The sequence below is a fragment of the Pinus tabuliformis genome, chromosome Q (genome assembly GCF_031772625.1).
Source record: "Pinus tabuliformis cultivar Carrire ecotype Pingquan chromosome Q, CPIR1, whole genome shotgun sequence".
Taxonomy (NCBI): domain Eukaryota; kingdom Viridiplantae; phylum Streptophyta; class Pinopsida; order Pinales; family Pinaceae; genus Pinus; species Pinus tabuliformis.
Window position 1 is genome coordinate 1,334,060,216 of NC_142296.1, and position 27,255 is coordinate 1,334,087,470.

Sequence of the window (27,255 nt, forward strand, 5' to 3'; positions counted from 1 at the left end):
TCCATGACCACACAGATTATGATCTCAAGGATGACTCGTAGTTAGGACCGTGCAATTCCTATCATAAAGGCTGCTCACCCTCACAGATTACGCATTTTCTAGAGGCAAGCCCAAAACTGTTGTGAGACTAAGTTGGAAGATCAACCTTTGAATTATAAGAATCAGTTAAGTGTGAAAAAAATAAAGCAAAAGCACAAAGGAAAAATATAAGTCTTAATCAAAACATGAATACATGGATCGGTGCAAGATGATCTCCTCTGTATAGGAAGGATGGCTCCAAAATCGAAGCATAGGAAAAATTTTGGAGGGTGGTTGTAGCCGCTACAACAAGTGCTTTCAGGGTTGCATTGGATTTTTGACTTAAATTGATCAGAAAAATCATAGAGAAAATTAGGGGAGGTAGGTGTGAAAATAAGCTCATGGGAATGAGAATTTTACAGTGGTTTTCAATTATTGATTTTCAACAGTGAGTTTGCAACAATTGCAGTTTGGTTTTCACTCCCAGTTTCAGCCATGGGCAATAATTTCAGTTTGAGTTTTAGTTTGCATTTGGCTTCAGTTGAAGATTAGGTCACAAGGTGCATGTGTGGTATGGGAACAACCCAATGGTTTGGCACATGGTCTACAATGTTCTTTGGAACCTCACAGGGAGGATGCCATCCCCATTGGAGCCAATGTTAGTGTCCTATGTTATAGTAGTCAAAAGCCAAGCTTAGTATTTTCTATTATTTTGGTAAATTTGTAAAATGTTGTTATGATCTCTTAGAGATCAAGTTATTAGTTTTTTGAGAGAAGTGTGAAATCATGTGATTAGTTTGATTTTGAGTTAGGGTGTTGTTAAAAATGTTTCAAGTAATGGTGGAAATACATTGATTTCCTAAGGTTTAGGTTTAATAAGTTTAGGGTCAAGTGTAATCCAAAGTCATGAGTGAAAGATAGTACCTAGTCGTTATTCTCTCATCACTAAGGAAAAATTGTGGTGTCATGTTAGTCAGTTTTGTTGTTAAATCAAGAATGTGTTATGACATCACCTTTCGATACAACAAATATGAGATCTTCTTTTTCTGTGCTTTCATGATTTGAACTTCAAATTGCAATGGTTGTTTGTGAAGGCGGTTTTTGTCATATTGGGGTCCAAACATTTGTTTTTCCATCCAACAAACCAGTTATTTGTTCCTTGTTCTACAAAAGGCATTCTGGACATCAAATGGAGTTCACTGTGGTAAGTCTGAAGGGGAGTTGTTTCACTTAGGGGCAATTGCTGCAATTTTGCAAATCAACGGTCATCTCCACCTCTAGCTCGATGCATTTTCCTTGTTGTGACTGAGCAATTCGCTGCGCTTTCACACAGTTGTTGTGCTATTGTCATAAGCATGAAGTTTAGTAGAAGATGGGGGTTTTTTGTGCTATTTCAGTTCATGGAGGCTCAAGGAGTTTTTTAATACTCTCCGCATCATCATTAATCTATTTTCTTCATTAGGAGACCCTAGTGTTCAACCAAACCTATGTAGGTGGAATTGCGCTACGCTTCTACTGTAGGTGATGTTTTTTAAGGATGGAGGGTTTGCAGTATGAAAATAGTTTATTCAAAGGGTATCTGATGATGTTCAGGTTATATTTTACACATTTAACTCATTCATAAGCCTAGGAGGTGATCAAAAGAATGCAAATCATGAATTCATTGCGCTTCTAAAGTAGTGCAACGAATGTGCTGCACTTCCACATAGTCAACAATTTGACCATGAAATTTGTATCTATGCCTCATGTAATTGAATCTCATGATTATGACAAGTGTCCTTAAGTGTCTTGTAGTTTCAACATTCAAGCATTTATCATATAATATGAATAAAAAGCTCGTTGCGCTTTTCCTGCAGGGATTTGCTGCGTTTTTTACTGTTTTAGCAGATAACTTAAAAATCTGTTTTTGACCAAATGGAGATGAATTTTGAAAAAGTGAATAGTTTTTTGTCAAAAACAAGCCAAATTACAATAACATTCTTCATTTTTGTAACAAGTGTCATATATTGGAAGATTCAAATGAATATTTACAACCTATTTTTTAGATTTCGTCATTTCCTGTTTTAGTCATGATCTTTGGGTGTGGATTCCGAGGAGCTGGAGAAGAATTTTCGAAAAATGAGAGAGGTTTCTCTCAAAAGAAAGTTCATAAAAAAAATCCTTCAGTTTTGTAACAACTATCATTATTTGAGAGATATGATCTAATATTTGACCCCTATTTTCCAGAAATTCAATCCCTATTTCCTAGTAGGCAGTTTATAAATCTAATGTAATTGACTCTATCTTGGGGAAATGGTTGAGCTTGATCCCCTAAGTCTAAGGATGAGATAATTGTATATATTTCATGATTTTTAGTGTGCAAAAGGTTGGTTGGTCAGGGTTAGAGAAAGAAAACACTGTTCATTTTATATCTTCATTAAATTTTCAGTGAATGATGAAGGCTTAGGTCAACTTTTATAGGGATTCATGTGTCAATTTCTTATGGTGATGTTTTCTCCTATATATGTGGGTTTTTGTTTTGTTACAAATCATGCCTGAAATGTTATGTCTTCATGTTTAGTTAAACCATGATTTATTTCAGAATTCACTATAAAGTGCTATGTTATATCTTACTGAATATTTTATGTTTTTCTTCCATTATGACATCTAGAATTCATCCTCAGTTAGATGCTTTAGGTGTCACTATTTTCACTACTTCTCTACTCACCATATCTACAACGAAATATGACAAAAAACACCATAACGATTGCCTATCTTGCCCCATCTAAGGTTTCCTAAATTGCCCTATCACATCACTGAAAAGTTTTAGCCTTATATGACCATATGCCCAATGGATTTTCCCTCTTTCCTACCATCAAACTATTAAAATTTTTCCTCTCTGATCTCAATATCTAGCCTAAGACGTAAGACTAAAGGTTCATATAGAGAGAGCTCTCTCTGAAACTAGAAGGGCTAGGTTACAGTTTTAAAAGTGGTTTGTGGTTACCTTTGGGTTCCTCTCGTCAGCTCGAAGGGATTATGAAGTGCTAACATAATTGAATTTTTTTTATGAAATAAAGGAAAATAGGAGAAAAGGAAGGTGAAGAGACACAAATTTGCATGAGAGGGAAATTGAAGGAAAAATGAAGGAAAATGAAGAAAATAAAGGCCCCAATGATAAAAAGGCTTCTAAGGATCATTTCATATCTTTTGTGAGTTGAACCTTTTGTTAGTTCAGTTTTGGCGTTGTCTTCCTCTCATACTCTTGCACACTTAGAGTATTCTTAGAGAACTCATGGAGAATTTTGGCATACATTGGATTTGGAGAAAGAAGGAAAAGGAAAGCAGGAAAGCACAAGGGAATAGGTGAATCAAAAACTACAACTCAATTTCTTTACATGTAACAGGTTGCATGTGTGATTTCCTTACTGATTTCTAGATGCGTGGTATATGCATGTGCTTTTCTGGTTATGTGTTTTCATTGGCATGGATATTTTCCTGAATGATAGTGGTTTTATCCTTTCCTTGCCATGTCCTGGATAACCATGGTGTTGTGGGTTTTTCCACTTGTTGTTTTTCCAATTGGTTCTCAAGTTCCTTACAACTATGGGTCGGAACAAATGCTATGGAACACATGGAAAAAATTCGGTTGAGTTATTAGTCCTGGATCCTAGGTTGGGACAAGTTATCTAGAGCCCTTGGTGGGTTGAATTACTAGTCCCTGGAGCCAGGTTAGACAAACACTTTGAAACCTTGGAAGGATATGGGTTGAGTTACTAGTTCTTGAAGCCCTAGAAACCTGGGTAGAGATCGATCTAGTTGGTGTTAGAGATGTCAAACTATGGAGGTGGAAGAAATGTGGTTGAGGGTTGAGGTGGTTTGGCCTCTGGAATCCCTGTAGATTTTAACCCCGTACATAAATTACCTGCATACGAATTCTAAAAACAGAAAATAAATAATGGCGAGATCATAACACATAAAACAAATATACATAGATATTTTCCCCTGGATCCCAAAACCGGGACTACTAGATTGATTTTTCATTATGTTCCTTTCAACGTTACAATACACACACACACACACACACACAAAGATATATATATATATATATATATATATATATATATATATATATATATATATATACATGTCGAAGCATCCATAAACCCCAATCCATTAACCCTGGATTAGAACATAATCGTAGTTCCCTTGACCGGATCTACAAAATACCATGGACTGAAAACCATCGCGCCCAAAACCATGTGCGAAATCCATGCACAAAACCATAGGTAGGTCCACCCACCTAATATAGGGTCCAAAAAAAAATTCCTCGGGGTGTTGCCCCAAACCCCATAGAGGGGGGCTACCGCCTCCCATGTGACCCCCCCGATGCGCCCAACGCAACGAAGGGGGAGCTTCACCCCCCCTCTAATCCCCTGGTTGAACTACTGTGGCTAGTTGTTGAAAGAATATAATGCAACCCAAGAATCCCTAGTTTGGTTTCATTTTGGTTTATTCCATGAGATGCCACATTCATGCTTGGAATATGGCGTGAGGGTGATTGGATGAAAGAGAGATTTGGTTCAACCCAATATATGGTTGGGTGGTGCGTGGAATTCCATGACTTGGTTGGTATTTTCATATGTTAATATGAGACATTCCTATTATGACTCATGAATACTTGTAGAGATTATGTTGGTGATATTATGGGTGAGTTTCCATGGTTCCTATGCTAGTTATTTTTTGGTTATATGTTGGTTATATGAGGTGTATTATCTATGGCTCTTGTTATGAATCATTTAGTTATTGATTGTTTGATAAATGTATGGAATAATAGGATTGTTGCAGATATGTGGAGAGGGCATAGAGCCTTCTCGGTGATTCTCAGATGAATCTCAGATTATTATGATCATATATGCACTCATGACGTGTAGTTTACCTATTTGCCATGCATTTGATGAAATGTATAGCGTGTTCTACGAAGTTCAGGTCAAGTTCTTCCCCCAAGTTTGAATGAAATCTCTATCATTATTTCATTTATCATTCTGAAAAGTCTCATGCAGTTTTAGGTAGTGGTCTAGAGGCTGGCCTAGAAAGGTGGCTCAGATCTCAGGACCACACCCTCTGAACTAGAAAATTTGGGTCATAACCACATGGAGATAGTGTTATGCATGGGGTTGGAGGCCTATAACTGCACCCATGCCTTTTCATGCATGCATTTGGGGGTCTAGGTCAATGAAAAAGAGCCCTAGCTCAGGGTTTGGTCACCTGGGGTGGTCCTTTGGCCTCGAGTGTCCTGTAGCCTTAAGTGATGTTATGAGTTATCAGTTTGTGATCAGTTTTTAGGCCCCACTTCCATAATTGGAGCTTGGAGGTCGGGTCATGTCATAGTAACTCTTTGCCTCAATTTTACTTTAGCAGGCTAATGAAATGGGGTAAATGTGGGAGGGGTGGTTATAACCTTTGAATATGTTGAGGAGTCTTTATTACCTGCCTAGGTGGAACCCCTAGTGTCAATCCATCGAAATTGCAAGTGAACTCTCTTAACTTCTCGTTTTAGTCATTTTCTCTGGCTACTGCATGTGTCACTTAACCCTAGGCCTATCATACTCCTATACTCAAAGGAGAAAATCTCTTGAGATGAACTGGTGTAATATTTGTATGTCACATCCATTATATGTTAGAAACTTTGTACCCATACGAAAACAACACAAAAATTAGATATTCTAAAAATCCAAAAAAAGAATAAAAAAATGCAAAAAAACATAAAAACGTTTCACCTATATGACTCCACTACATCCTTGGGACATTAATATATCCAAGTCTCCATGGTAATCTACCCCATTGTATGCATAATCATCTATTGCTAGGGGCACTCCCTTTAGCCACTTGAAATATTATGGGGGAAACCAATGTCCACCATGGACACCCTCCTTCCTCATCATCAGGGTGCACCATCTCATCATTTGAGGCTCCATCGGTGGTGGATCCTACTCATAGTATACCATCAGCTTCATCGTCAGGGCCTTCTTCAGAAAGAATGACACTATCAGACTTCCGTACCCAAATTTTTTTATTCTTCCTCTTCTCACCTTAGTGAGTAGATCTTTTACATTTGCTAGAATGCCCTCACATCAGTTAAGTAAGGTAGGCTCTAGAAATTGCACTACCAAGTCCATACGTACTTTGGCCACTATATCTAGTGCCTTTGTCCTTGCTAGTAGTGTGATGGTGTATGCTATAGTTCATACATTTATGTCTTCTATGTTTTCAATTAGGATTTTGTCACCATCCACTCTTGTGCCTTGCTTATAGTACCAACCTTTGTAGCTCCTCACTGTTTCTTCAGGTCTACTTCTCACACCAACCAACATAATTGGAGCTCCTTAAATTGAAAACCCTGTGAGGAAATAAATTTCTTCCAATTCTAGCCTAAATTCCTCTGGTCCCACTACAAACTATTGGTTATTTGCATCCCACCAATTTATTATTTGTTGTAATAACCATGGCTAGTTGGTCATACTTGGAATCTTGAAGTATTTCAGCAGACCACAATTCGTCAGTGCTTCCAAAGTTGGTAGATTAGCTATAACCTGCATGTCATTTGGAACATGTTTTCACTCTCCCTCCACTCAATCATGGTTTCTCCTGCAATAAACAAATCATATATCATTTGTGAGAATGGAAGCAACAAAAACACACATTTCATTATAAAACCCTAATGTAAAACACCATTCAAGTAAAAATTAAAATTTGTATCCTAACCATTGGGTTTGAACAAGAGAATTTGGGCTCCAGCCACATAGTGTGAGATCACAATTGTGCAGCTAGGGCTTCTTAGCTGAAATTTTCCCGTTCGATCCTAGTGTCTGGGAAGATAGATAAGAAAAAATATTTTTTTTCCTACAAGCATTGTAGCCATTATAAAAACAACATGTACATTGACTAGTGAGGGATGAGAACTAACTTACCTTGGATTGGGAAGATCCTTTAGTGCTCTTGTTACTCCTTGCCTTCTTTGCACACTACTTGGTAACCCTTCTCTTCTCCTCTCTTCTTCAACTCACAATGAATAAAATGAGGAGGTATGTGTCTCTTTTATAAACTTTTTGAGCATATAAAGAATATTCCATTTTTAATTATTTTTGGGTTTGTGGTTTTTTTATGGTCTTTTTCTAATCACCTTTTTGCAGGAGTATGGGGAGTTTTGGGGTCCCATATCTATCAATGGGCCCGAGGTATGTCTCTCTTATTGACATATAGGGGTAAGTCATATATCATCATCACATATGCATTTTTTACCGTTAGTGCCATCATTGTGCCTTAGGTTTGACCTCATCAAGTTGCGACATTAGCCACTCTTCCCTATGCACGTCATAGCTTGATGGTAGAGCCTACCTATACATGTATTCCCTATATTAGCACCTATTTTCCGTAATGGTGTGCATGCAATATCTCATTTATTTACTTTGCAAAATTCCTCCTTCTCACCCGCCATGACCTAGAATTTGTGCCTCATGTCATCTTCTTCAACATATTTTTGGCCTTACCCTATGAGGATTCCACACTTTATCCCTTGTGATTGCCACTTTTTATCAGCCCATTTCTACATAATGAGCCTTGGTTTCCTCATTCAATCGTCATCATTTGCTTGGCCTATTATCCACTTTCACTTGGTATTTTACCCTTTCTTGGAGGAACCACTATGATGAGTGGTCTTGTTTACCAAACCTCTCTGCCTCTTTGTACTATGAACATTTCCATCATACTGGAACTAGATGCTACCATATATACCACTCATTCCTACAAAATGAGCTTCCTTAGTGTCCTTCTTGTGCTTGTTAAAACCTGAACAACATCAAGCTCCTTTTTGCCATGTTTTCATCCTCGTTAATCAATGAAAATGATGAGTTAATTTTGGTCCTCTTTTCATGACTCACTAAACTTGTGAAAATATTCAGAGATTCTTTTGTAATATTTTCATGCTCATAAATTCTAAATGAAAATGATGAGTTGTTTATGTTCTTTCCTACTTGTTACGTAAATTGAAAGTCAAGGAGCAATCTCTTTTCCATTCTCAAAGCTTACTAAACAATGAGAAGGGTATGAATGTACTTTCATTTATTTTTCAACATCGTTAAACTCTACAAAAAAGGAACTTATTGAGCATACTTTTCTTCTCTTTCGTGCTCATTAAACCATGAAGGAGACTAAAAATAGAAAATGTGAAGGGAACCTTTATTTCTGTTATTCATCAAAATGACAATGCCAGTTGCATCACCCATGAGCATGGCACCTATCTACATCATTATCTTACAATTGGGTTTTAGCTTTCCTAGGAGCCATATCATACATATAAGTATGTATACTCCTTCAGTTGGTTACTCTTCCAGTCACTGTGGAGAGTGATTCAATGCATCTTGTGTTGTTGCACGCTATCATGTGGTTCTCATTAGTCATGTTACCAATTCACTCTTGTGTCATGCCATGACATGTTCAAGGGAAGTCTCATCCTATTTCGACCATCAATAGTTTCCTGTTGACCTTTTGAGTCGACCATCCCTGTGTTATTTGTACTTCATCACTTCATGACTTCATATATTCACATAATCTCTTGTTCTATTCCATGTTAATTGATGGGGGATACATCAAGGCCCTCCTTCAATGAATATTCTCCTTTCGACTTCAACTCATTGCCCAAGAGTTTTATCTAGGAACTAGTAGTACCTTGGAGCTTTCAAACCTCAGTGGCATGTTTCCTTCCGATCGACAACAAGTTTACATCATTGACTCTTGATCGGTTGAGTCCATGAATGTTCAACATCAACTCATATATTCATACTTAGTGGACTGTACTAGCTACCTTAGGGTCCATTTTCATCATTGGTGGGTCCCCTTGTGTCTGTCAATGATACACCTCTTTTATCGGTAATTAGACAATTTCTACCATGGTCAACTTCAGCTCATCTATTCACATGTTGTAGATTGATACCATCGGGGTTATGTCGAAGACCCTAGCTTGGGGACATCTCACTCGTATATGTCACCCTTCCTAGGTTGTGTTGGAGTTATGTATCATTTTTGTACTTTGAGGACTACTATAGAACACCTCCTTTCTGTTATGTGTCCATAGTCCTACTGATGTATACTGTGACATAGATCCACATTTTATTTGCTAGTGGCTATGATATTTTTGATTGGTCACATGGATCCACTTTGTATTTATCACGGCCATGTGTTAACATTTCAGGTCATGGATCTATAGTGTATGTTTGGCATCCATGTTCAATATCTCTTTATGATTGAGGATAGGTATTCCTACCTCGGGGATGTTATCAACATATAAGAGAGTTCAACATTTAGATTCTTTCGATTCCATTTCTTAGCTTTGTCTCCTTCCTCCCATTTTGACCTCTAAACTTTATTGTAATGCATTTCGACCATTAATTACTCTTTTGATTTCATGCATCAAGTGACATCATTCATCAACCTATTTTACTCCTTAGAGTCAATACTCATGAGTGCTTTTACTGGTTGACCATTTTCTAAGCCTCGACTCCTCTCTTGACACATTTTAGGCCATATTTGTTGGGACCTAGTGCCTAACAGAGTCGTTGAAGGCCTCTAGCCATAGGGAGAAAACTTCTTCATAGTAGCTGAAGCCGAAATTTCCTATTTCATTCCCTGCAGCCTTGGATTATGTTTTAGAGACTTACTTTTCCTAGGAGATCAATTCAAAGCCACAACTTATTCTATCCCTTGGATTTGTCTTGGGTGCATTATTATAAAATATTCCTAATTTCTCTTCACCTTAAGTGTCTACATTATCCTCCTTGGGAGCCCTTTGAGTCTTTATATATTGGTCCATTCTTAAGGGTCAGACTAGCTAGAGAGAGAGAATTATAGAGTCATGTTGCTATCTTGATTTTTATTCAAAGCTTGTGAGCCATATTATTCTTAAGGTAATATTTTTTAGAGGGGGGACTCTTCCAAAAATTGGAGAGGAGGATCCACTTGTGAAGGTATACATTTTGTCTCAATTTTCTTTTATTATTAATAGAAGTAAATGTTCATTCCTATTAGATCTTAATGTATAATATACTTTTCATGTTTATATTTATTTGTTTAAGCTAATGGTCCTCTGTGGAAGGCAATTTGTGCTCCTTGTTTGGTGGTGATTGTGTGAAAGTCTTATATCTACTGTAGGGGATGAGATATCTTGACTAGAGAGGGAATTATCTACATTGAAACCAACATCCTCCGCCAATCTGTGAGGATTTCAAGTGCTCAACTCAAACCCTAGATAGAGCTATGCATAAATGATCGATTTGATTGATTTATTTGGGGATTATTTGATTTTTTTGCTTCTTTCCATATACTCCTCTGCCATTTGGTAGTCTTGTCAGGGCTAAGACTACGAAACAATAAATCCTAGTTTTTGTGTGTAAATTTCCATAACATGTAGAAAAGTATAGGTAGTTCATTCATTAGGTAGACCAGATCCTCTCCAAACTTGAACTCTACATAAAGGGGCATCAAATATCAAAATAATCATAGAAACTAAGGGACTAAGATGAGTGTTGTAATTCATGTTGAGTAGGTTAGTAAAAAATATTATAATATCAACTTAAAAATAAACATATCCATAACAAGAATTAAGCGGAGGGATTTGAATAAGTGGTGTCAACCTGAATTAGGATGACATTGTTGTGAGGTTTTTTTTTTCCATTCAGAGGAGGACTACCCTGGTTCTACTGAATATAATCCAATCGCTTGTCCAAGTCTCTAAAATCATGGTGAAAGTGTTCTAGAGAGTGAAGCATATCCATTATGTGATAAAAGTGATCCATTAGAATGCAACCTTAGAGAAAATTTAAGTGTCAATATAGGTCAATGGTGTACATGTATTAGTTGAAGGAACCACAATTGTGGCCCACATTCAAAACTTGGTTATATATCTCAAAAAGAAACTTGGTTTTTGTTACACTAAGACTCCCTCATGTTCCAGGGAGACAAGTTCTTCTTGAAAGTGGTCAGGAGAGAGATCTAAAAATATGGAGGGTATTTCTTGTGGGTGCTGGTGAGCTCAAAAGTGGCCCTGAGAGGCATGCTCCTAATAGTATTTTTTGCATCAATGAACATGTGGATATTATCGAGGTATTAGGAGAGTAATGACATGAGGACAAAATCAAAAGGCTTAGGGAAAATAATTGAGAGTAGGGGTCCAAAGGTATGATAGAGAGGCCACATAAGAAGGGGACATGAGAAGGTTGTTAAAGACTAAGGAAAATTGGTTTCACACACCAAGACTGTCCCTTAAGTTAAGACATTTTGAGTTATCTAGGCATGATGCACCAATGCGGTTCATCACAATGGCTTAACCAACTTGCGACTACTTACACCCAAACTACACCTCTAGCAATTGTACTTCTATCATGAGTTAGATATATTATGTTTTCAAAATTAGCATGCAATATTAACCCAAGAAAAATCCCCAAGCATTCATCCATGAACATCATGTATCATCCACATGTATAAATGTGATACAATAAAATGTTGCAATATAATGTTACAATGCTACATATACACATCCATGTAAAATGTGAAACAATAATGCATGTGGGGTTAGATCCTCTCAGTCCACCCAAATATATCAATATTATATATAATATTTATGCAACAATACAATATACATTAATGGCCAAATACCCCAAGCGTTCTAGGTTTAAGCTTCCCAAGCTTAACCTCTCAATACAATGGAAAAATACCTCCCAAATTCCCACACACTCTAGGTGAGTAACCTTAGGGTAGGGAAAGGGTTCTCAACCTAGCCCTCTAAATCATAAAAAATAACTCTAATCCTAGTATAGATAGGTGCAACAGGCCTCCCTCAAGCTTTCCCCACAATCAAATATCTATTTGGATAAGAAATCACACTAACAGGTGGTTAGAGTCGATGTCCCCCTAACTTTCCACCCTAACAGGTTGCATAGGCATCCAACCTCTTATATTTAGGCTGCCACTTATACCTGTAATCTAATTCTTGTATACCATGCATCCAAACACCCTTGTACATTCAATCTTTCATTGTGACAACAAAAATCCACTCAGAAACCCTCCATCCTTCTTGGTTTTTCATCTACCCTACCTCACGAGTGGGTATGATCTCTTGTCCATATATGGAAGTTCTAGCTACTGTTTCAGCCTACACTATGAATTTACGATTAGTTTTGAACTTTCCTTTAATATCCTCCTTAAATTATATCCATTTTAATTTATTTATAGTGGCCTTTATGGGTGGTATGGTGGTGAAGGGTCCCATATATTCACTTTTCCACACTAGGCAACCCATGTTGCTAAAACTCATCACCATTTCTTCCAACATGCACAACCTTGTCCACCCTAAGTAGTCCTAGTCCAACCTATGACCATCTGTGTGAATTTCTTCCAAAAGGGTGAAGGTGGAAAGTGATGAAATGAAAAGTATAACTCAGGGGATATCATGGAACACATGAGAAAAGTTCCCAAACCATATCCAAGGTGAGTCCACATCCAATCTCCCTCGCTGAACTCATCCAAACATCAAAAATATCATCACAACCACACATCACACACAATGTGTGATATCTCTCTAATATGTTTTGTGTTCTCTCTTTAAGATGCAAGATGATGGCATACACATCCCTAGTGTGAAGGCTTGAAATCCTCCCAACAAAAAAATGTTTTCATCCTCAATAATGAGCCCCTTGACAAACCATCTAGTACCAAGGCATAACATCATCAACATCGGTATCAACAAGGAATATTTCTCATTGACCTGGTACCTCGTGCCATCTAACAACTTCCTCATCATACTTACTAAAGCAAGAGAATATGCAGTAGGACTACTCCTTTCTCTCCCACCTTCCCAACAAAATTGCTTCAATGCACCTTCTCCTGGGTTGCATCAAATATGAATGGTACCCCTACTCTCTCATCAAAAAATAGGTCTCATGTAGAATATCTCTCGGACATCAAGTGATCAATCATAATACATCGGAAGTATCTACGTTTCCAAAAGACATCATGGAAGGAATATCCCTCTAAACTCTACCTGCAATGCATCAATATATAATTGCTACCATGTTGACCCTCAGACCCCACGTGCTGGCCCACTTGTGAACTCTGCTACCATAATCGAACATAAATCTGACATGTCTTTGCACACTGTTAACCCCCATGACCTGAACTAATAGGGTGATTAGTTCAACGTCATGTCCAAATCATGAGAATGTACATCCTCACGTCATCATCATCAGTCATTTACCTTGTACTCTATCATATACTTAGCCTCAAATACCACTGTCAACGTCTTGACTCCATAAAAAATTGTTATCACCAAAAAATTGATCATCTAGCCTAATTTACTAGATGGATCGAAGTACACCATGTAAAGCCAATTTTACCATCGTAAAATTGCTTTTACTGTGATAAATTACTTAATAAACCACATTTGTTAAAGTAATTTATAATTAAACCCATGAAGAATAATTAAATAAATCACTATTTATTTAATTATCTTCTAGGAATAATTAATTAAACCATTGTTTAATTAATATTCCTTGTCATATTTGACCCAGTTATGAAAAATAAACAGATAAATCATTAATTATCTTATTTTTCTCTAGGAATAATTAATTAATCACTAATTAATTATTATTCCTTGTCAAGTTTGACTAAATCCCTCAAGAATAATTAAATAAATCATTATTTGTTTATTATTCCTTAACCATATTTCTTGAGATGATAAATAAATCATTTATTTATTTATTATTTCTAAATAAAAGTTTAAATACTTTTTCCCTCCTAACCAAATATAATAAAATATTCCAAGTGGTTATTCCAAGAATGGGGTTAATAATATTTTATTATTTCTCATTATTTGAGGATAACTCAATATTTTGTTATAAATAGAAGGGTTTTCCATTCATTATTCACTTTTGATTATTTTCATTGTTGCACTCACTGCTGTAACTCTGATTATTATCACTGTCGCACACCATTTTTCTTCCATTTGAGTTCCCATTGAGCTCAAACATTTTATTTGCTGGGTTTACACATTATAGAGGAGAGAAACTCTACACAAGCTGAAGACATTTGAGGATAGCCAAGAACCCATCCCATAGAGGGGGACTGGTAACATTTATTTATTCCCTTCACAGCTGTTATAATAAAATCTATTCTTTGTATATCTGGTTTCCATTGGATTATCGGAGTTATTATTACTGTTTCATTTTGTTGTTTAACTATGATTGTGGCATAGATCAAGAATTTTACAAGTTTTTTTTCTATCAGTTTCTGCAGATCTACAATGTTTAGCAACCATTTATTTTTTTGAGACTGTTTGTCATCCACAATCTTAAGTGTTTTCTTTTCATACACCTTTGAGAAGAAAACACTACAACAAAATTGGCGACTCCACTAGGTCTTTTTCCTTTAGATCCAAAAACCTGGGTGACCTTCAGTTTTTAGCTTAGGGTTCTTCTTTTTTCAGTCTCTCAATGTTGTTTACTAGATTTCTAACCCTATATCTGTACAAATCCTAACTTTCAAAAGTTTTATGGTCTTTTCCGCAGGTCACAAGAACCAGTCGCGACAGAGATGGCAATTTTTTCTGAGACTTGCTGACCAGGAATCAAGGAGAAGAAATCACACTTTTCTGCCCAAAAAGTGTGATCTAAAGGTCCAGAGTGCACCTTTAAGTGCAAAAAGTGCGATCCCCCTGAAATCAGGTCAGTACCTGCAACTTTTTAGGTTTCCAGAATTTTTTTTTTCAGCTCTGTTTATGGGTTTTTCTGAGAGCTATCCGCTGGGTTGGTTAACCATTATCCTATCCCGCTTAGGCCTTGATATACTCTAATTTACTTGTCAAAGTGGAATTTATCCCCTTAGGGCTTCTAGTACACTTCCACCTTTATAGGAGGAGTTTAGCTGAGTAAGAAGTCTGAGTTTCTGCAACACTTTCAGCCATATTTTCCAGATTTGTACCCTTTTGTTTCATATCTTCAAAGATAGGTTGTTTCCATCCATAGTTTCATATTAAACCTTGTTTGGTCATTGGCCTTAGGGTCCCATCAGTTGCCCTAGGTTTTACACCCATCTCCCTATCTTTTTGCAGTGATCTTCCTCTCTGGTTTTTTGTTGTTGCTGCACCACTTTCCAATAACCTAGTGTCATTTGATCCCAGTCACACCGACACTTAGATCTCTTGACCTTTTTAGTGTGTTTTCAGTTGATTTCGCCACCAACTAGCACAATGTTTGCAAACCTAGTTTGGGTGGGGTTTAGTTAATTGATTTTCTGTTCATTTTCTATTGTTAATTTCAGTGCATTTTCAACAATATTTTTTCTTTTTCAAACACGATCTGGGCTTAATTAATAAAAACACTTGCACACACAAGCACACCTTAAGCGAAGGGCGCTTGGTTTACACCACCAAGCCAAGACTCAACATAATAAATTTATCTCCCCACACAGAGACACATGCATATTTTTGATCTCCCTTCACCATTTCCGTGTCATGTGTGTCTTCCCACCCTTGCTTCACCAAGGCATATGTCATGGAGACTCTTAAGCCTTCATCCCCAGTTTCCACTTGGGCATATTAGTCCTCCCTACAAGGTTCGAGTTCATAGTCCCCTGAGTCCCCATACTGACCCTTCTCCTAGTTCATCTGATTCCTCATCTAATTCCGAGCCTCCTTCACCACATATCATCACCATGTCTAGACCCATAGTTGGTGCAGGAACCCAACCTGGTGTTGGCTCTGGTTCTACTTCGACGATCACATCTAGTGGAACCATCTTAGGAACCATTTCGGCAGCCCCCATGCTCCCTTTTATGGCTAGGTTAAGTCTCCTGGATTTTAGTGAGTTGATAAATGATCCAATACACCACGATGCTAGTTGGCTTGCTATGCTAACTAAGCTTTCCTCATACATCCCAAAGTTTGAGGGTAATTCTAGAGAGGACCCTACCAATCATGTCCGCTTCTTCCACATGTGGTGTTCATCTAATTCCCTTACTGATAACTCCATTCATTTTCGGCTGTTCCAATGCACGCTCACTAGAGATGTTGCAAAAAGGTATGTAGACCAGCCCACCACATCTAATTCCATTTTCACGATGCTTACTAAAGCATTCCTCTCATATTTTCAGTTACCTCTCTGATACGACAATAGTATAGATCTATTGAACTCATTCTGTCAGTCCTACGCCACTCTTCTTTCCGATCATGTTCAAGAGTGGGGTAGAAGGAGGAGTACATGCCATGCCCCACCCTTCAAAGACCGTGTCTATATTGATTGGTTTCTTAGGAGCCTTTTATCACCCATTAGAAAATATGTTGCATCCCATTTTCCTCAGACAGAGGAAGAATCTCTCCAAACAACTCTGAGATATGACCTGATTGATGCGCAATCCAGCTGTGTCTATATTGTCATTCCAGACCTCCCCTGTCCTGGAGGTGCCAATGCGCTAGGGGCATCTCACATTGTTGACGGTATTGTTGGAACCCTTTCACACCCTTCACCATATACTCAATAAAGTTATGGCTATCCGCAGGGGGGCACCAGTTCCTCCAACACTTATGTCCCTCCTGCTAGCAACATGTTTTCAGGGCTAGCCAATGCTCAACCTGTCTACCAAACAGTTGCTCCTCCACCATCTTATCCCGATGCACAAGTGAGTGCTCCAACCCCTCAAGCATTCACGCCGCAGCCTCCCATGCATCCTTAGACACAGTAGACACTGACCCCTCAGGGTCAAGTGTTTGCATAACAGAGTGCGACCAATCCCAAAAATTCGAAGAAAATGAGCAAAGGGAAAGGTAACAAGGGTAACCAGGGTAATCAAGGTAATCAACCTAGTGAACCCTAGGGGGAACCAACCTAACACCAAAAACCAGCAACAGGGTAGTCAGCCCAAGTGGAACAAGGTTATTCGTACGAACAAACCTTGTGCATGTTGGGGTGTACATGGCCATTATACACATAAGTGGCCTCTCTTACCCCAGATGCTCCATATGTGGGAAGCTCAGGTAGCTTCTAGAGGTCAACAATTGCCTCAAAATCCTACACCATCTCAACCGACAGTGCTTACAAATACTTCCCCTCAGCAAGGATTTTTTGCTGCCCAACCTCAGCTAGGTTAAGTAGCCCATCCTCCCCAACCTTCTGGTCCTGGTGACTACTGGATCCTTATGATGAATTTTGAGGAGGTCAATCCCTCTAATATCAACCTGCAAACTCGGTCACGTCAATATGCCAAGCCATCGACTTCGTCCACCACTGAGTCCAACACCAAAGCATCTATTGAGCCTCTTACAACACCAAATGGCCCATTACAAATCCCTCAACCTAAAGTTTATTCAATTCCTAAGATCCCCAAGGGACCATTACACCATAACACAACTTCTAACCGAGCTGCCCATACATACAGTATAGTAGACGACTTGGCACAATCACCTACTGCCATGTCGACGTTGGAAGTACTCCAGTTGTGCCCATCTCAAAATAAATCTCTACTAGTTGCTTTGGGTGCAGTAGATCCTTCTGAAGATCGTTTGATTGTCTTCCCAGTTGATACATCACAACATCCCCCATTACCTTCATCCGTTGCTTTGCAGATACCAGTCCAAGCCCGTAATTTCATCATCTCCCGATGCATTATTGACGAAGGTGCATCCACCTGTGTGATGTATGCTGCCGTTTGGAAACAAATTAAGTCACCTAAGCTGTCCCCATCGACCATCACTTTGTGTGCTTGGGACGGTCACTCCTCCCAGCCTCTTGTTATGTATCATAATTGTCCTGTGACTCTTACAGGCAAGGCTGTCCATGTATACATTGAGGTTATTGATGCCTCTCTAGATTACAACATTCTCTTGGGTCGTAGTTACACATATGCCAAGTCAACCGTCACATCTGCGGTTTTCCGCAAGATGTGTTTCCTCCATGAAGGGAAGATCGTTACCATTGATCAATTGACATACTATGAACCGACATCCGTGACCTCCCCCGAGTCCATTATCCCATCAATGTCGGATAACAAGTCTGCCACTCCTCTCACCGATGTTTCACTCGGAGTCTACAAAGATTCCTCATTGTTGGGTGCTTTCCCTGGTCTTCCCCCTCTCATCTCCGAGCTTAGCTCTTTGAGTGTTTGCATGTTACAAGTGTCACAGGCTGCTCTCAAGTAGTTTGGTACATCTGATCAACAACCAACTCCTCAGCACCTTGCTATTACCCTCTCAACCAAGCCATCCGAATCCAGCCCCCCAGGACCTCCTCCATCTGTGGGTGCCTCTCCTATGTTCCCACCAAGAACTGTTCCTCGAGGTCTCAACCATCTAGGACTTGTTATGTCGGGACAATACCTTGTAGGTGAGATACCTTTCTTGTTTCCTCCTCCGAGAATCTTTTTTGTCCCTGTCATGGCTTCATTGGTCCTCCCTAATATGACTTTGGGGATCCCAGTATGGTACATTTATCTACGACCTTATCATGCTTTGACCCTAGTTCAATCGGTCCCTACAGCCCCTGTCGCTGCTACAGTTTCATCACAACCTCAATAGGAACCTGCTTCTATTGTGAAATCATCTAAATAGGGGGGCAAAGCCAAGAGGAAAGAACCTAAGGACAAGGTTCCCCAAGCTCCTCCATCCCCCAAGGCCCCAAATCCGTCACCTCTATGTGCTTTGTGTAAAGTTGTTGGGCATGCCACCAATAATTGTCCTAAACTCCCTCATCTTAAACCTTTGGTTCATGAAATGTTCCCTGAGTCAAATATCCCTGAGGTTCATGTTACCTTAATAGGTCCATCCAAGAAACTCAAAACATTACGCACAAATCACCCTTGTGCCTTGTGCAATCATCATGGTCACTATTCCCATTGTTTCCCTCGTCTTGATAAATTTCGCGATTTCCTTGAGGTGCTTCGCAAATACAAGACCACTCATAGTGGATCACCTACTCCTCTACCCATGGATTTTGGTACCACTAGTAAACCAGAACAGGGGGACTCTGTTCCCACCATCGTGATCCCTCTCCCTAATGTCAAGATGACAGACTCCACAAGCCATGTCCTTTACCTGTCGTCATCCTTGAGTTCCTCATAGGAAAACCTTTATGATTTTTCTACTCGCACTCATATCGAACCTCTTTCAACAGAATCCTAGGTCTCAACATCCTAGATCCTCCATCTACTAGCTCGTCATCTACCATTCCAGATGATGCATATGTGAACCTTCTATCTTAGGTTGATGCACCAGGTATTGTCGTCGCATCATGTAGTCAACCTTACTCCCATCTGCCCATCTTCCATTCTGATGGGGACATCATGGAAGCCATGTCTACCCCTGATTACCCTTACACTTAGCCAAGGGGGAATATCTTTTGGAGGATTCCGAAGGCCATCTCCTTCCTAATTCTCCTAGTGCACTCTACCTCAAGAAATTTTTCTCATAGCATATCCCTTTGATTTGCATGTCTTTATTTATGTCATAAAGTTAGGTAGGTTGCACATCTCATCTATTTCCTTTTGCACCTTTCAGATGGATCCATCGTCCACACCATATATCGGTCATGCCAACGGTGCGAGTCACTTCTCTAGGAATCTAGCCTTAGCAGCCTGGGCCATTTTTACCCCCTTGCATACGTTATTCCTTTCGAACGGCGTGTGCATTGGATCTACCACCAATAACCAGTCTGAATATGATGCAGTGATAGGTTTGCTAGTTGATGCCCTCACTCATCACATCCTTCATCTTCATGTTCATTTAGATTCATTGCTACTTGTAATGCAATTTAATGGTGTGTATCATGTGCATAACCAAATCCTATTTAGAAAATATTTATGAGTTAAGCTGTTGGTATGTGAATTTGAAACCATCACTTTCAGTCATGTTTCCAGAGCTCAAAATAACTGTGTCGATACCATTGAAAATAACATTCTATATTGGAATTTATCACATGTATACCACAGAGGACAACCATAAACACAACACATGGTGAACCATCATCGTCATATAAAAATGCATAATCATATTATGTATCACATAAAACATATAAGTGTTTGGAGCCCATATCTCTAAATACATCCGACATGCCCATAGCATGTTACAAAAATCAAAACCAAAGGGACCCACATGTCCCCATATCTAGTCATTGTCCGGTGGATCCTGCGCCAAAGGCTCTGCTCCACCTGTAGATCACGTACTTCCTAACCAACCATCGCCATGAGTCGCATGATACCTCGCCACTCTAAGGGAAGGCTGGTACACTCATCTGTGTATCGATTGTCTAACTCATGCCATCCATGCTTAGAAAATCTGGTCAAGAGTACCTCACACCTATGGTGTAGATCAGCGAGTAGTGCACTATCCTCTAAACCTTGACGCGACAATAATGTTCCGTGATCTACAACCCCTAGCGCTGCAGCTTGTCCTACATATCTTGCCAGTTTTACCAATGTTATGTCTACATACCACATATTTTACACTCAGTACCATATACATGTGATAAAAATATGAAATGCACCATAAAAATAGCAACTTAACACTTACTGTCTAGTCCCCATGCTTGCCCAGGTGGAAGTGGTAAGTCATGATCACCTTGATAGTTCATCCCATTATAAGGATAATCGTCAATGTAGAGGGGCATATGATCCCAATGTGGGAAAAACTTGAGCCAAAACACCTGCTTGACTCCTCCTCCTCCTCCTCCTCTCTGTAGTAGCTGCCCCCAGCAGCACATCTTGGGCTCCTCTGGGCCCCCATCTCAGATATGTACATGAGGATAGATGGTGGGTATCTTCTTAAAGAAGAATGCATACAACACTGTACCAAAAACAAGTCATGGTTCAACTACCTCCTGCATATACTTAACTATCATTTCACCAATGACATCATCATCTGGGCCCACCCATGGTAGGTCCCGACCAAAACATTGTCAACCAGGATCATCTGCCTATCAATGATGTGGTGGAACACCTGGCTGCCCAAGACCCGTAGCACTGCTGCGGCAACATCCTATGTCTCTAGCCTATCTAGATCACCAATTGGGATGGTCGTGCCCTTCACATGCAGATCCATGGACAATGGCGCTCCACAAACTCTGTAATGTTCCTCCCACAAGGCAACACCGGATGTATATCCCCACCAGCCCTAGGGGAGGGAGTTCAGTCAAGAAATAAATATCTTGTAATGTGAGCTCAATCTTGTGCCCCTGCATGACAAGACCTCCTAGTTTGGATTCCAATAACTCACTATCCTCTATAGCAAGGGCTCACCTGCCCTCATCAATGGGTTCTCTACCAACTTGAGAACCCCGTAGCGAGTCAATGCCCCTCGAACCCCTTAATCCTTCTTAATGATCCAGGTGGATCTTCAGATATAATGGCATGGGAAAGATCCAAATTCAAAGTGGCAGAAAAGTGGTATCTTGACATCAGATCAAAGTTCTCATCGCCTTGATTCCAATGGTGCAAACGACACTCCAATCCGAGTCCGGATGATGAAGTTATGGTAGAAATAAGGTTGCCTTGTTCCTTTGGAAAATGAGGCATTTTCTCCTAAAAATGGGTTTTTAGCCTTTAAAGGGCAAAATCACAGTAGGAGGGTCCAAAGGGGTGGACTTAAGGAGGTGCAGCAGAACCCCCGATCAATGATCTCCGATTAAATTGGAGTCGGGAGCAAGAAATCGACGATATCAGGGACTTCAGACCTGGAATGTAGCGATTGCCGATATCGACATCAACGGATCGGGTCAGCGAAACACAAGGAACAAGACCGGGACCTCCAGGCCATTGCGATTGCGATTTGTCAATCAATGACGTCAATCTCAACTGTCGGACTGGGAAATAGATCAACGACCAAGATTAAATCGGCGGATCAACGATCGGCAAATCGATGATCAGCAAATCGGCGATCGACAATCGACGATTCCCCATGACAGGGCCAATGAACTGTGCGATGGCGACATGCGGTGCAATGTCAGGAGTCCGATCAAGGATCAGATCAATGGCCAGGATTATATAGGCGGATCGGTGGATCGATGATCGGAAAATCAGCGATCGGCGATCGGAGATTCTCGATAGATAGGATTGATGACATCAGCAATATTGATCGGCGATAAGGATTGGACCCGATGGATTTATAGGTCCGATTTGATATATTTTGATGTCCGACCTTTCAGATTTTTCAATGTTTTTTGTATATCGCTTTGAGCAGAAAAAGGCTATTTTAAAGGGTTGTTGTGCCCGCTGATCCTTCTACCTGAACGGTTTCCATTCTGAACGAACAGACCCCGATTTGTACGTGGTTTTGTGCTATAAAACCTGATCAACATGGAAAAGTACAGGGGGAGAGGATTTTCAACACGTTGTTCGATGCAGGAGAGATTTTAGGTGGCCAATAGTGCATTTTGTCTAATTTGGACAAGTTTTATAGGTTTTTCAGCCCCTCTCAATGCCACGGACGCATTTGTGCTGTCCATTTCTCCAACTGAGGTCTCCTTTTCTCAGCCATCTTACAGAATGGAAGTATAAGCCTCTTTTGATGTACTGACGATTGTAATCTCTTCTTTTCATGCCATTTAATATATGAAGGCCTCCCCATTGATCGAGCAGGGCCTGAAGATGTAGTTCGAGTTGTATGAACTCTGTTATCAAGTCTTGGTGTCTTCTTGTCATGCTTTTATGTGTTTCTTCTTCTTTTCTTGTGTGCACATTATAATTTTGTGTTGAGCTGCAATTCTTACATGTGATTCTTTTCATATATCTATAAGCGAAAGAACCATGGATCACTGAATCTCGGATCGAAGGGTATCCAAGTCTCGCTCATGGTAGTTGATTTTTAGCTCTGCCATGCCTACAAAACACCACATGTCTTGTCAGTTCAGAGAAGAAAACACTGGTCTACACTGATCAACCTACAACCCCCACCAGGCTAGTAGACCACCCCTCTTTTCAGCCCCAATTAGAGTTTTCTACCTAGAAAGAGCGAGATCACAGGTTTTCACCTATTTCCTACAAGCCATATCACACTTTTGGGCCCAAAAGGTGTGATGCAACCGTGAAGAGGAGTAGGGATTTCCTAGGGGGTTGCAGGGTGCCAAAAATAAGGAAATAAACCACTGAAATTGAGGAGATGAGTAAGGACACCTACCTGAAAGTCACAGATCCTGGTTCTGATGGTAGGTTTGTCCACTATGATCTCCACAAGATTTAGGGCTCTTCCTCCTCTCCAAATTCACCACAACTCACTTAGCAAATGAATTTAAATTGGAGGGAAATCGTCCTTTTATAGAAAAACCCAAAAGTTTTATGTCGCCCATTGTGACCAAACCATAGATCTGTTTGAAAAACCATCACCTCTCAAAATCGACTTTCTTTGGTGAGAATGCAACAAGATGATGGAGCTTAGTGGAAAGAAGTCGCCTTCACTAAGTGGGCCCGCAGGCTATTTTTGGCGCAAAGTCTATTTTTAGACTATGTCTATTTTTAGACATATGGATCATGGTCTATGAGTTGCAGGATGCTATTTGTGGATGATTGGTCATGTTGGTAAAAATAGATGGACTTCTATTTTTAGACATATGGGGGGTTTCTATTTTTAGACTACGAGGCTAAAAATAGAACAGTCGAATATTATTAGCTCATAATAATATTTGGACTATAAACATTAGCTTATCCTCTTGGAGCACTTCAGTTTGAGCTAAAGATGTGGCACAGGCAGCTGTCAGAAGGAAATACACTTTTCTTGTGGGTCAGTTGAGTTATTGCATGCAGGACTTCAGTTAGAACTCATGTGGTTGAGTTTGGTGGAGTTGATGGAGTTGTGTTCAGTTTGACTTGGTTAAACTAGTTGTATTTAGTCTAACTGCAGATTACACTAGTGATGAGTGATGTGAATTAATTGTTAAATTAATTCACTAATTATTAACTCATAAAGCAACTAAAGAATACATCAGTTAACTCAGTGCATGGACAGTTCAATGGAGACAGGTGTTAGAGGTTGAGATTGCTATCAGTTGTGACTATAGTTGCGCATGAGATCTTGCACAATCAATGGGATTGAGTAATGCCAATTAGGATTGCGTGGTTCAGCCAAGGAAATATGATTTTGCTTCAGCCATTCATCATTATTCTCATGCAGGATTGCGCAGTGGAGGTAGGCAAACAGTGGAGGATATTTGAGGCTTCAGATCTGAGCTAGTCTGTGTGTAACAGGTGGAGATAGTACTGAGTACTTGTGAGGAGTATTGTACTATGTATTGTTACATGTTCTCAATCAATATAATATACAGATAGTGTGGGGTTTTCAGCTGTATGCTTTCCCTGGGTTACATATTGTGTTAATGTGTGCATGCGATTGATGTTTCATTGTTTTTAATGCTGCTAAATTGATGATCAACGTAGAGGAGGTTATGTATTATGCATGTATTCCGCAATAGTTTATAATCGGGATAATCTCTATGAATAAGTGTTTAATTATTCAAAATTTCTACATGGTATCAGAGCCGTTGATCATCAGATTTATTATTCAGAAAGTGTTTACATTTTATTTCTTCAGGCAGAGTCTGTAATCGGGCCAGGTAGCCTCTGGATTCATCCTTCCTTTGGAAGGTGAGATATCCGGTAAAAGCCCATACAGTCAATCTCTGTACGAGAAATACTTTGTTCTCATGAATTTTAGATCAGAGGCGGTTGAGTTTTGAGCTGGTGGAATTCGAATTTGTAGCAGTGTTTTCTTGGTGTCAAATGTGGCAATGTCTTTCAACGGATTGCGATTGGAGTATGCTCTTGAGGGCAGCTCGAATTATATTGCATGGAAAGATAGGATGGAGGTGGTGTTAGATGATAATGGGCTGAAGGAGTTCATAGAGGCTGAGGTCCCAAAGCCTACTGATACTGCGCAAGTTGAGGCTTGGCAAAATAAGACAACGAAGTGTTGAAGGATTCTGTTGGAGGGCGTGAAGGATCACATTGTGTCCAGCCTGCATGGAAAGGATTCTCCATACTTGATGTGGAAAGTGTTGACAGATCTATTCCAAAGCAAGAGCGATCAGAGAAAGCTGGCGCTCAAGGATAAAGTTAGAAACATTAAGTGCGAGAAGGGAGACAACATGCCCAAGTATCTCACGAAGTTCACTCAGTGCAGGGATGAGCTGGGAAGTGTGGGGGTGACTATCGATGATGACGACTTGGTGAGCTTGGCTCTCCTTGGTCTTCTGAAGAGTTGGCATTCCTATCAGGACTCTGTCAATGGTCGGGAGAAATTTCTAGGATGGGAGAGACTTTGGTCAGATCTTGTGCAGGAGGAGATCAGGCGGAATACCAGGGACAGATCTTCATCAAAGGCACCTGATGAAGAAAATTGCACTTTGGCTGCCAAAGCAAAGAAGGGGAAGAACAAGAAAGCTTATCATTCCGGTGCGAAAGGCAAGAAGCAAGGCATGTCCAAGGTGAAGTGCTTTCACTGTCACCAACACAAACATTATGCCACAAATTTTCCGCAGAAGAAGAAAAATAAGCAAGCTGCTGGATCTGCAGCAGGAGAGGCCTTAGCCTCACAGTTTGAGCTTGATTTTTCATTGATCGCATGCTTGGTATCAAGTGTGATGGGATCGGTATGGTTCTTGGATAGTGGTGCGTCTTTTCACATGACAGGAGATCGAGATTTGTTTTCTGATCTGGAGGAGAAAGATCTTGGAGTGCACATCGAGATGGGCGATGATGGTAGATACAGTGCGACCAGTATCGGTACCATTTCCTTTGAGAGGGAGTCTGGTAAACCCTTCATATTGAAGGAAGTGATGCATGTTCTAGGATTGAAGAAGAATATTATCTCTGTGGTGATGTTAGAAGACAAGGGATATGATGTTGTTTTCAGCGAGGGAAAGGCTTTCCTGCGCAGTAAGACAACTAGAGAAACCCGGAAGATAGGGATTCGAGTCAGGAGCCTTTATCAGTTGCATGTAGATGGCTGCGCAACAATGGCATGCATGGCAGAAGGATTGGTGAGCCGGGATGATGGCGAGCTGTGGCACAGGAGATTGGGTCACCTTCACCATGGAGCCTTGAAGATACTGTAGCAGATTACTACAGGGCTTCCTAAAGGCACTCTTGCGCAGTCAGATCAGTGCAAGGGGTGTACTTTGGGAAAATTTGTGAAAGCCACCTTTCACGAGAAGGATAGTCGCGCCACGACGATCCTTGAGAGAATTCACACAAATGTGTGTGGACCTTTCTCAGTAGCTTCGACAGCAAAGCACAGGTATTATGTGATCTTTTTTGATGATTTCTCTCGAAAGTGCTGGATCTTCTTCATGCAGAAGAAGAGTGAGACATACTCAAAGTTCTGTGAGTTCAAAGCACTGGTCAAGAAGGAGTCGGGGAAGAAGGTGAAGGCTCTTAGGAGTGAAAATGGTGGTGAATACATCTCTGATGAGTTCAAGGACTTCTGCAGCGTAGAAGGGATTCAAAGAGAGCTCATAGCTCCCCATAACCCACAACAGGATGGGGTTGCTGAGCAGAAGAACAAAACGTTCATGGGTGTTGCACGGGCGATGTTGCATGATTAGGGCCTACCCCTTCACTTGTGGGTGGAAGCATGTAATACTGCAGTATATGTGCAGAACCGTTGTCCTCACAGGATACTTGGCATGAGTACACCCGAGGAGGCTTATTCTGGTAAGAAGCCTGATCTTTCTCATTTGAGGATTTTTGGTGCTAACGTTTACATGCATGTGACAAAGGATGCCAGGAAGAAGCTGGAGCTAACCGCAGAGGTTGGGATATTTGTGGGGTACACTGATACACCCCACAACTATTGTGTGTATTTTCCAGACAGTCGCAAGACTGTTGTGCGACTGGATATAAAATTTCAGGAGGAGAAAGCCATGAAGTGTTCGCTTGAGAGGGAGCCACACTTGCATGCAAATGAGGAGCTATTAGTTCCTAAAGATGAGCTTCAAGATGTGGGTCAGCCACAGGATGAAGTTCATGGTGTGGAAGAGACCACTCATGCAGCGCTAACCATCAGAGGATGAAAGCGCTTGACAGAGGCTGAGCGACTGACTCAAGATGCAAAGAAGGTTGTAGGACCACCTACAGCTCAACGTAGACAGAGACAGTCACCTGATTGGTACACTAGATACATGGCTCTTGTGAGCAAATGTGTTATGACTGAACCATCCTCTTTCGAGGAAGATGTGGAGG